The sequence below is a fragment of the Camelus dromedarius genome, chromosome X (genome assembly GCF_036321535.1).
Source record: "Camelus dromedarius isolate mCamDro1 chromosome X, mCamDro1.pat, whole genome shotgun sequence".
Lineage (NCBI taxonomy): Eukaryota > Metazoa > Chordata > Mammalia > Artiodactyla > Camelidae > Camelus > Camelus dromedarius.
This window is the reverse complement of record NC_087472.1, coordinates 16,827,008-16,840,159: the sequence shown is the minus strand read 5'-3', so window position 1 is coordinate 16,840,159 and position 13,152 is coordinate 16,827,008.

Genomic DNA, 13,152 nt, shown 5'->3' with positions numbered 1-13,152 from the left:
AGATTTCTTTTTCCAAAGCTAAAAACCACAGTCCTCCTTCATTCGGTCCTAAAGAAGACATAATATCGCCAGCTAATGGGCTGTCCACAAATGACCATTATTGAATGAATAATAAAGGAATAATAGCAACATGATCTCCACTTACATCAACCACAAAAATCTTCTGGGAATCATCCAAAAACTGCACTTTTAAATGTAGCATTCTCGGAGAGGCCGATGGGCTGCCAGCAGACTGAGAGTGCTGTGGGTGCTGTGACAGGAAGGGGGATTTCTCAAGGAATTTCACTCTCAGCTGGATGCAGTGCGCTCGGGTCCCCCCACCCTCACCCAGGCACTCCACCCTCTGCAGGGCACACTTCTGTTTGCTTGAAGTGATGCACACCCAAGGGCGTGTGTGCTGCTGAGTGCCGGGGATATCTAGCATCTGGGCAGTCTCCTATTTGGTCAACATCAAATCCAGCTGGACTCTCTCTGCTCTCTTAAACTCGGTTCCTTTCTTCAAAGGAAAATGAAAAGAAAGGAAGAAAGCGCTTGCAACCCCTGGGGATTTTCTTTATTTCACAAGAGCACAATTTGAAAACCCTAGATGATACTTTGATAAACTAAGAATAACCATTCTCAAAAGTAAAAGGATTTTATATTGTACTAGAACTTTCATGGTTGAACTATGAAGCTTTGCCTATAGTAATTTTAATTGTTTTGAATTTACATTATTTAGAAATGAAAACTATATGAGAACAAATATGTGGGAAAGCTCGCTTCCAATTAGGCCACCTTTGTTCTGTGCCCTGAAAGCACCCATATCAGTAATCAATTTCATTAGTTGTCTGTTACTTAGGGTTCAGTATTTCTTTATGCAAATACCGTACAAATAAATACAAATGTCTTTCTCCTATGTAAGTAGCAGACTATAAAACTGTTTTGTGCCTTCCTTTTCTTACTTCAAATATCACTGATTTCTCTTTGATTTCTCTTTAGCTGTGCATAGAGTGCTTCCTAATTTTTTTTAACAGCTGCATAATTTTGCACTGTGTAGGAGAAACACAGTTTACTCAGATTGTCCCCTACTGGTGGGCATGGGTTGTTCCCAACTTTTTGCTATTATAAATAAGTTTGAAACAAATATCCTCGTATGTATGTCATTTTATATGTGTGCAGGCATGGCTGTAGGATAGATTTCCAGAAGGGGAATTGCTGGTCACAGGTAACGTATTGCTAATTTGTATAGCTATTTCTATTTCCCTCCATAAAAGTTGTTTTGATTTGTGGCCCCCAAAATTCAAGTGTTTAAGTCCTAACCCCCCAATTACTCAGAATGTGACTGTATTTGGAGATGGGCTCTATAAAGAGGTAATTAAGTTGAAATGAGGTCACTCGGGTGGGATCTAATCCGATATGACTAAGTGTCCTTGTAAGTAGAGGAGATTAGGGCACAGACACCTACAGAAGGAAGACCATGTGAAGACACAGGGAAGAGAAGATGGCCACCTACAAGCCAATGAGAGAGGTCTCAGAAGGAACCAACACCACCAGCACCTTGATCTCAGACTTGTAACCTCCAGAATTGTGAGAAAATGAATTTCTGTTCTTATAAGCCAGTCAGTGTCTGATTCTTTGTTATGGCAGACCAAAGAAACTAAAACAAAGGTTGTACCAATTTGCAGTCCCACCAACAATGTATAAGATTTCCTATGTTCTCCAAGCTCACCAGTAGAGTGTGTTGTCAAACATTTTGATTTTTGCCAAATTGATAAGTGAGAAAAAGAATCTCAATGTAGTCTTTAATTTGAATTTTGCATATTATGAGAGAATGGGAGCATCTTTTGAGATGTTTAAGGGCCATTTGGTTTTCTTTGTTTTTATAAAGTATCTCTTCATGTGGTTCCACACCGATTTTTTCTTAAATATTGGTTATTGCCTCATTTCCTCAATCTCTAGGAACTCTTTAAAAATGAGGAAAATTAGCCCATTGTCTGTGATATGAGTTACAAATATTTCCCCCCATTTATCCTTTGTCTTTTGACGTGGCTCACGGTATACGTGTGTGGTGTTGTTTGCCATGAGAAATTATTTATTTATTTATTAAAAAAAATTTTTTTAGGGGAAGAGGTTACTAGATTTATTTACTTATTTTTCTAAGTGGAGGTACTGGGGATTGAACCCAGGACCTTGTGTATGCTAGGCAGGCGCTCTACCACTGAGCTATTTCCTCCCTCCTATTTTAACATTTTTTATTGAGTTACAGTCATTTTACAATGTTGTGTCAAATTCCAGTGTAGAGCACAATTTTTCAGTTATACATGAACATACATATATTCATTGTCACATTTTTTTTCACTGTGAGCCACCGTAAGATCTTGTATATATTTCCCTGTGCTATACAGTATAATCTTGTTTATCTGTTCTGCATATGCCTGTCAGTATCTATAAATTTTGAATTCTTAGTCTGTCCCTTCCCATCCCCACCCCCTTGGCAACCACAAGTTTGTATTCTATGTCTATGAGTCTGTTTCTGTTTTGTATTTATGTTTTTATTTTTTTTTAAGATTCTGCATATAAGCAATCTCATATGGTACTTTTCTTTCTCTTTCTGGCTTACTTCACTTAGAATGACATTCTCCAGGAACATCCATGTTGCTGTAAATGGTGTTGTGTTGTCATTTTTATGGCTGAGTAGTATTCCATTGTATAAATATACCACCTCTTCTTTATCCAGTCACCTGTTGATGGACATTTAGGCTGTTTCCATGTCTTGGCTATTGTAAATAGTGCAGCTATAAACATTGGGGTGCAGGTGTCTTTTTGAAGTAGAGTTCCTTCTGGATATAAGCCCAGGAGCGGGATTCCTGGGTCATCTGGTAGGTCTATTCCTAGTCTTTTGAGGAATCTCCACGCTGTTTTCCACAGTGGCTGCACCAAACTGCATTCCCACCAGCAGTGTTCCTTTTTCTCCACAGCCTCTCCAGCATTTGTCATTTGTGGACTTTTGAGTGAAGGCCATTCTGACTGGTGATACCTCATTGTAGTTTTGATTTGCATTTCTCTGATAATTAGTGATATTGAGCATTTTTTTCATGTGCCTATTGATCATTTGTATGTCTTCCTTGGAGAATTGCTTGTTTAGGTCTTCTGCCCATTTTTGGATTGGGTTGTTTGTTTTTTTCTTATTAAGTCATATGAGCTGCTTATATATTCTGGAGATCAAGCCTTTGTCGGTTTCATTTGCAAAAATTTTCTCCCATTCCATAGGTTGTCGCTTTGTTTTACTTATGGTTTCCTTTGCTATGCAGAAGCTTGTAAGTTTCATTAGGTCCCATTTGTTTATTCTTGCTTTTATTTCTATTGCTTGAGTAGACTGCCCTAGGAGAACATTTCTGAGATGTATGTGAGATAATGTTTTGCCTATATTTTCTTCTAGGAGGTTTATTGTATCTTGTCTTATGTTTAAGTCTTTGATCCATTTTGAGTTTAGTTTTGTGTATGGTGTAAGGGAGTGTTCTAGCTTCATTGTTTTACATGCTGCTGTCCAGTTTTCCCAATACCATTTGCTGAAGAGAATGTCTTTATTCTATTGTATATTCTTGCCTCCTTTGTTGAAGATTAGTTAACCAAAAGTTTATGGGTTCATTTCTGGGCTCTCTATTCTCTTCCATTGATCTATATGTCTGTTTTTGTACCAATACCATGCTGTCTTGAGGACTGTGGCTCTGTAGTATTGTCTGAAGTCTGGGAGAGTTATTCCTCCAGCCTCTTTCTTTTTCTTCAGTAATGCTTTGGCAATTCTAGGTCTTTGATGGTTCCATATAAATTGTATTATGATTTGTTCTAGTTCTGTGAAATATGTCCTGGGCAATTTGATAGGGATTGCATTAAATCTGTAGATTGCCTTGGGCAGTGTGACCATTTTTACAATATTGATTCTTCCAATCCAGGAACATGGGATATCTTTCCATTTTTTTCAAGTCTTCTTTAATTTCCTTAATCAGTGTTTTATAGTTTTCCGTGTATAATTCTTTCACCTCCTTGGTTAGATTTATTCCTAGGTATTTTATTACTTTGGGTACTATTTTAAAGGGGATTGTTTCTTTACTTTCTTTTTCTGTTGATTCATCATTAGTGTAAAGAAATGCAAATGATTTTTGAACGTTAATCTTGTAACCTGCTACCTTGCTGAATTCTTCAATCAGCTCTAGTAGTTTTTGTGTGGACCTTTTAGGGTTTTCTATATATATTATGTGTCATCGGCATATAGTGACACTTTTACCTCTTCTTTTCCAATTTGGATCCCTTTTATTTCTCTCTCTTGCCTGATTGCTGTGGCTAGGACTTTCAAGACTACGTTGAACAGGAGTGGTGAAGTGATATTTGTGAAGTGATATTTGTTAGTCATTTCTTAAGTGGCCTCTGGATTTGCGTCATAATTAAAAAGGCCTTCTTCACCTCAAGGTTTATGTTTCGTACTTTTATGGTTTCATTTTTAAAAATTTAAATCTTTAATCTATTTCAATTTCATCTTGATACATGATGTGAAGTATGGATCACATTTAATCTTTTTTCCAAGTGGCTACCCAGTTGTCCTGATGTCATTGACTAGAAAGTTCATTTCTATCCCCATTGATTTGAGAAGATGCTTTTCTCATATATTAAATTGCCATATGCATTTGGGTCTGCTTTAGGATTTTTATTTGCTTCCATGTACCAATTTCATACTATTTAATTTTTGAGGCTCTAGACTATGTTTTAATATCCATTAAGGCTGCTCCACACCATATTGCTCTGTATTTACAGTTTTCCCAACTATTCTTCATATTTTTCTATATAGGCTTATTCAGTTCCAAGAAGGAAATCTAGGTATATTTATTGGGATGTGTTAAAAATTGTAGAATAGATAAACAAGATTATACTGTATAGCGCAGGGAAGTATATACAGGATCTTATGGTAGCTCACAGAGAAAGGAATGTGACAATGAATATATATATGTTCATGTATAATTGAAAAGTTGTGCTCTACACTGGAATTTGACACAACATTGTAAAATGATTATAAATCAGTAAAAAATGTTAAAAAAATTGTAAATTTATTTATGAAAAAGTGATATCTTTCTGATGGTGAGTCTTCTTATTCATGAAGCATGTATGTCAATTTGTTCAGACCCACTTTTTTGTCCTTCTCTTCCAGAATGTGTATTTAATGTACATTTTCAAACATACACAAAACCAAAGAGTTTAGTACAATAAACTCCCATACACTCATCATTCAGATGAAATACTGTTATGAGATGAATTGTGTTCCCCCAAAATTCATATATTGAAGTCCTAACTCCCAGTACCTCAGAATGTGACTATATTTGGAGATAGGGCCTTGAAAGATAAATAAATTCAAATAAGGCCTTTAGGATGGGCCCTAATCCAATCTGACTGGTGTCCTTATAAGAAGAGGAAATTTTTACATACAAGAGAGAGACCAGGGTTGCAGACACACAAAGGAAAGGCTAGGTGAAGACACGGTGAGAGGGTAGCCATCTGCAAGCCAAGGAGAGAGGCCTCAGAAAAAGCCAAACCTCCCAACCCCTCGATCCTGGATTTCTAGCTTCCAGAACTGAGAGGAGTAAATTGTTGTTTTTTATGTTACTTAGTGTGTGGTACTTTGTTATGGCAGCCTAGCAAATTAATACAAATAGTATTAAGATTTTGCCATTTCTCTTGCGCAAACTTTCATGAATTATTCTAAAGCAAGCTCCAGATATCATGTCATTCTATTTCTTTAATATGTTTAGTATTTACCACTTAAGAATATGGACGTTTTCTTATACAACCCAGAGACCATTATCACAACTAACAAAATGATAAAACACAGTCTTGTTATCACATAACACCGAGTCCATATTCAAATTTCCTCAATTGTTTCGAATTTTTTTTTACTGTTAGTTGGTTTGAATCATGATCCAAACAGGTTCCACACATTGCCTTTGGTTGTTACATCTATTAATTCTTTTTAATCTACAGCAGTAGCCTTCCTTTCTTTTTATGCCTTAGATTTGTTGAAGACACTTGGTCAGTTGTCCTATGTACGGAGCGTTCCATGTTCTGGATTTGTCTGTTTGCTTCATTGTGTTGTCACTTCATTGGTTATTCCACTCCTCATATTTCTTAAAAAAGGGCAGTAGCTATAAATGCCTAATAAGGTTCACATTCAACTTTCTTGGTGGGGATACTTCATAGGTGATGCCACGTACTTACATTGCATCACATCAGGAGACATATGCTTGGTTGTGTCTGGTGATACTAGGATTGATTAATGGGTTTAAGTAATGAACATCAAAGGATTTGAAAGTACTCCTCATTTAGGCTTTGTGCATTTCTTATATATTCACTAGATAGTTAAACTTTTGGGTTGCTTTTTAAAATGAGGATCTTCTCCTCCAGTATATGTTCTAACTGGCAGTTGTTTGCAAATATGAACGGTATTTTTGTACATTAATTTTTTATCTTGCTAACAAACTGAACTTTCTTAAATGTTTGTAGTACCTTTGATTCTTGGGTTTTCAGGTATAAGACAATTATATTATTTATTATTTGTGAATAGGGGTAGTTTTGTCTATTCCTTTCCAATTCTTATAATGCTAGTTTCTTTCTTTTGTTTATTGGATTGGCTAATACCTCCAATGAAATGTTAAATAATAGTGGCAATGATGGGCATCCTTTTCATTCTCCTGACATTAGTGGGAAGGCTTCCAGGGTTTTCTCATTAAGTAAAAATCTGACTTTTGAAGGAGACATTTTTAAAAGTACATTTAAACCTGATTGGGCAAGAATCCCAAAACACCACCCTTTGTCTATATTGAACCAACTTATTCTATGTCACCAAATAAATAGGCTGGTAAAATTAGACCAATGAAATGCCATCATCTGATGGACAAGAGTGCATACCTTTGCTAGTATTTTGACAGCTCATGGCACAGTCTCCACAACAACTCCAAGTGGAGAGTCAGCTGCGAGGCTGGTGGAAAAAGCAATAGGTCTGGTGACCAAAGAATCTATTTTAAATCTTACCAACGACGTGACCTGAGGCAGGTCACTTCAGCTCCCTGTGCCTCAGTTTCCTAATTTATAAAGTAAATGTGACAATTCTAATTCATAGAGTTGCCATGAGAAATAAAAGATCTAGATATGTGAAATCATGTGTTTCAGCACCTGGCACACAGTAGGCACAAAATAAATGTTTGCTGAATATGTGAATATTAAGGAAATCAATATGAATAAGTCACTTTTTGCTGAAGTTTAAGATGGTAAATAAAGAGTGAGTCCTCTCTTTCCCTCTCCCTTTTTCCACCTAGACTTTCTTCCTTCAGTTATTACTGGCAAAATGTTACGAATAGACTGTGATCCAAAACAGGAAACTGTCCGAAAGGAAATTTTCATATTCTACTTTAAAGTAAAAATCCAAAGTTGAGCTCACCCATGGAAAAATTACTCTGGCTGGTCTGTCTTCACTTAGTCCCTCCACGGAGAGGGAGGTGGGGAAGGCGAGCTGGGCAGGAGGCCAGAGCAGGAGCGAAAGGAGATTCCAGGGTTTGTGAGCTAGGATGGAAATAGAAGAGTAGGCTAGGTAGCTTTACCATTATCGTTTAAAAATAAATAAAAATAAACCTAAACCAAAAATAAAAATAAAAAGCACCACACAACTGTTTATTTTCCAGAATCCAAAGGGTGATCAGTGACCTGACTTGAGGGATAAGAGTTAAGAATTCTGACCAAAATCATGGCCCCAGTTCCTGGCATTTCATCATGACTACCTTATTTCTTTGGGGTGAAAGACTGTTCTTTGTAAAAAGTCCCTTATTTTTTCCCAGATTTATTGAGATATAATTGACATATAACATTGTGTAAGTTTAAGGTGTACAATGTGATGATCTGATACACTTACATGTTGTAAAATGCTTACTCAGTAGGGTTAGTTAATACCTCCATTACCTCATGTAATTACTATTTCTTCTTTTGTGATGAGAACTTTTAAGATCTAGTCTCTTAGCAACTTTTAAGCATATAACATAATATTGTTGACTATAATCGCCACGCTGTACATCAGCTCCCCAGGACTTATTCATCTTATAAGTGGAAGTTTGTACCCTTTGACCAACAATTCCCCAGTTCTCCCACCCTTCTAGCCACTTAGAACCAACATTCTACTTTGTATCTGTGTTTGGCTTTTATAGATACTATATATAAATATCATACAGTATTTTTCTTTCTCAGTCTGACTGATTTCACTGAGCATAATACCCTCAAAGTCCATCCATATTGTTGCAAATGGCAGAATTTCCTTCTTTCAAATGGCTCAGTAATATTGCCTTGTGTATATATGTCACATCTGTAGACTGACGCTAAGGTTGCTTCCATATCTTGGTTATTGTGAATAATGCTGCAGTGAACATGGGAGTGCAGTATCTGTTTGAAATCCTGATTTCATTTGCTTTGGATATATACCCAGAAGTGGGATTGCTGGATCATATGATAGTTCTATTTTTAATTTTTTGAGGACTCTTCACACTGTTTTCCATAGTGGCTGCACCAATTTACTTTCCCACCAATAGTGCATCAGTGTTGCCCTTTGTCCACATCCCTGCCAGAACTTATCTCTTGTCTTTTTTGTAACCACCAGTCTAACAGGTGTAAGGTAATATCTCATTGTGGTTTTGATTAGCATTTCCCTGATAATTAGTGATATTGGGCATCTATTCACGTGCCTGTTGGCCATTCTTCGGAAATATGTCTGCTAAGTTCCTCTGCCCCTTTTTTAATACGATTATTTCTTTGCTATTGAGTCATATGAGTTCCTTATATATTTTGAATATTAACCCCTTATCAGATATATGATTTGTAAATATTTTCTTCCATTCCATATATTACCTTTTCATTTTGTTAATTATTTATTTTGCTGTGCAGAAAATATTTAGTTTGATGTAGTCCCTCTTATTTATTCTTTTTTTTAACATTTTTTATTGATTTATAATCATTTTACAATGTTATGTCAAATTCCAGTGTTCAGCACAATTTTTCAGTCATTCGTGGACATATACACACTCATTGTCACATTTTTTTCTCTGTGAGTTATCATAACATTTTGTGTATATTTCCCTGTGCTATACAGTGTAATCTTGTTTATCTATTCTACAATTTTGAAATCCCAGTCTATCCCTTCCCACCCCCCACCCCCCTGGCAACCACAAGTCTGTATTCTCTGTCTGTGAGTCTATTTCTGTCCTGTATTTACGCTTTGTTTTTGTTTGTTTGTTTGTTTTTGTTTTTGTTTTTTAGATTCCACATATGAGCGATCTCATATGGTATTTTTCTTTCTCTTTCTGGCTTACTTCACTTAGAATGACATTCTCCAGGAGCATCCATGTGGCTGCAAATGGCATTATGTTGTCGGGTTTTATGGCTGAGTAGTATTCCATTGTATAAATATACCACCTCTTCTTTATCCAGTCACCTGTTGATGGACATTTAGGCTGTTTCCATGTTTTGGCTATTGTAAATAGTGCTGCTATGAACATTGGGGTGCAGGTGTCATCCTGAAGTAGATTTCCTTCTGGATACAAGCCCAGGAGTGGGATTCCTGGGTCGTATGGTAAATCTATTCCTAGTCTTTTGAGGAATCTCCACACTGTTTTCCATAGTGGCTGCACCAAACTGCATTCCCACCAGCAGTGTAGGAGGGTTCCCCTTTCTGGGCAGAAGACCTAAACAAGCAATTCTCCATGGAAGACATACAAATGACCACTTATTTATTCTTGATTTGGTTGCTTATGCTTTTGGTGTCGTATCCCCAAAAATCATTGCCAAGACAACTGTCAAGGAGATTTTCCCCTATGTTTTCTTCTAGAAGTTTTACAGCTTTAGGTCTTATGTTTAGTTCTTTAAATCAATTTTGAGTTAACTTTTGTGAATGGTGTAAGATAGGGGTTCATTTTATTCTTCTGTATGTGATTACCCAATTTTTCCAACACCATTTATTGAAGATACTATTCTTTTCCCATAGAGTATTCTTGAGTCCCTTGTCAAATATTAGTTGACTGTATAGGCAAGGGGTTATTTCTGTGTTCATGATTGTGTTCCATTGGTCAATTTGTCTGTTTTTACATGCTCTTTTGATTACTATAGCTTTGTAATAATATCATTTGAAATCAAGAAATATAATGCCTCCTCCTTTATTTTTCTACCTCAGGATTAATTTTGTTATTTGGGGTCTCTTGCAGTTCCATACAAACTTTAGGATTGTTTTCTCTATTTCAGTGGAAAATGCCATTGGAATTTTGACAGGAATTGCATTGAATCTATAGATGGCTTTGGGTAGCATGCACAGTTTAAAAATATTAATTCTCCTAATCCATAAACAATGGATATATTTCCTTTTATTTGTTTCTTGTTCAAATTCTTTATTCAATATCTTATGGTTTTCAGAAAACAGATTTTTCACCTCCTTAGTTAAATTTATTCCTCAGTATTTTATTGTTTTTGATGATATTGAGAATGTGATTTTCTTTATTTCTTTTTCAGATATTTCATTGTTAGTATATAGAAATACAACTCCTTTCTGTATGCTGATTTTATATCCTTCAACTTTACTGAGTTCATTGAGTTGTTCTAATAGTTTTTTGGTGGTGTGATTAGGATTTTCTTTTTTTTTTTTAATAAAAAAATTTTATTGAAGTATAGTTGATGTACAATACTATATAAGTCACAGGTATACAATGTAGTGATTCTCAATTTTTAAAGGTTACACTCCATTTATAGTTATTATAAAATACTGGCTATATTCCCCATGTTGTACAATATATCCTTGTCACTTATTTTATACCTAATAGTTTGTACCTCTTAGTTCCCTACCAGTATATTGCCCCTCCCTCCTTCCCTTTCTCCACTGGTAACCATTAGTTTGTTCTCTATATCTGTGAGTCTTTTTTTTTTTTTTAATATTAACTAGTTTGTTGTATTTTTTAGTTTCCACATATAACTGATATTATACAGTATTTGTCTTTCTCTGTCTGGTTTATTTCATTTAGCATAATGCCCTCCAAGTTCATCCATGTTGCTGCAAATGGCAAACTTTCATTCTTCTTTTTAATGGCTAACTAGTATTCCATTGTCATATTATACCACAGCTTCTTTTTTTTTTTTAACATTTTAAAGGCTTGATCTCCAGAATATATAAGCAGCTCATACGACTCAATAAGAAAAAAATAAACAACCCAATCCAAAAATGGGCAGAAGACCTAAACAAGCAATTCTCCAAGGAAGACATACAAATGATCAAAAAGCACATGAAAAAATGTTCAGTATCACTAATTATCAGAGAAATGCAAATCAAAACTACAATGAGGTATCACCTCACACCAGTCAGAATGGCCGTCATTCAAAAATCCACAAATGACAAATGCTGGAGAGGCTGTGGAGAAAGGGGAACCCTCCTACACTGCTGGTGGGAATGCAGTTTGGTGCAGCCACTGTGGAAAACAGTGTGGAGATTCCTCAAAAGACTAGGAATAGACTTACCATATGACCCAGGAATCCCACTCCTGGGCTTGTATCCAGAAGGAAATCTACTTCAGGATGACACCTGCACCCCAATGTTCATAGCAGCACTATTTACAATAGCCAAAACATGGAAACAGCCTAAATGTCCATCAACAGGTGACTGGATAAAGAAGAGGTGGTATATTTATACAATGGAATACTACTCAGCCATAAAAACTGACAACATAATGCCATTTGCAGCCACATGGATGCTCCTGGAGAATGTCATTCTAAGTGAAGTAAGCCAGAAAGAGAAAGAAAAATACCATATGAGATCACTCATATGTGGAATCTAAAAAACAAAAACAAAAACAAACAAACAAACAAAAACAAAGCGTAAATACAGGACAGAAATAGACTCACAGACAGAGAATACAGACTTGTGGTTGCCAGGGGGGTGGAGGGTGGGAAGGGATAGACTGGGATTTCAAAATTGTAGAATAGACTACACTGTATAGCACAGGGAAATATACACAAAATGTTATGATAACTCACAGAGAAAAAAATGTGACAATGAGTGTGTATATGTCCACGAATGACTGAAAAATTGTGCTGAACACTGGAATTTGACACAACATTGTAAAATGATTAGGATTTTCTATATATAAGATCGTATCATCTGCAAACAGTGGCAATTTTACTTCTTCCATTCTGATTTGGATGCCTTATTTCTTTTTCTTGCCTGATTGCTCTGGCTGGAACTTTCAGTAATATGTTGACTAGGAGTAATGAAAGTGGGCCCCTAGTCTTGTTCCTGACCTTAAAGGAAAAACTTTCAGCCTTTCACTGTTTAATATGATATTAGCTGTGGGCTCATCATATATGGCCTGTAATATGTTTTCATGGCCCTTTTATATCCAATTTGTTGAGAGTTTTTGTTATGAAAGGGTGGTATATTTTGTCAAATGTTTTTTCTGCATCTACTGAGATGATCAGGTGACTTTTATCATTCATTATATTAAAGTGGTATACAGTCATCCTTCAGTATTCCCAGGGGATTGGTTCCAGGACCCCCCACAGATACCAAAATCCACACATGTTCAAGCCTTTTATGTAAAATGGCACAGTACAGTCAGTTCTCTGTATCTGGGTTCTGCATTTGTGGATTCAATCAACTGTGGATCAGTTTGACTGTGTAACATTTATTGATTTTCATATATTGAGCCATCTCAGGGATAAATCCCACTCGAGCATGATGTATGATCCTTTTACAGTACTGTTGGATTTATTTTGCTAATATGTTTTTGAGAATTTTTGCATCTGTATTCGTCAGAGTTATTGTCCTATAGTTTGCTTGTAGTGTCCTTATGTAGCCTTGGTATCAGGGTAAAGCTGGCCTTGTAAAATGAGTTTAGGAGTCTTTAATTTCTTGGAAGAGCTTAAGAGTTGGCATTAAATCTTTTTTAAAAAGTTTGGTAAAACTTCCAGGGGAACCATCTTGTCCTGGGCTTTTGGGGAGAGGTTTAATTATTGATTCAATCTCCTTACTTGTTATTGGTCTGTTCAGTTTTTCTTTTTCTTCATGATTTCAGTTTTGAGAGTTTCTATGTTTCTGGGAATTATCCATTTCTTCCA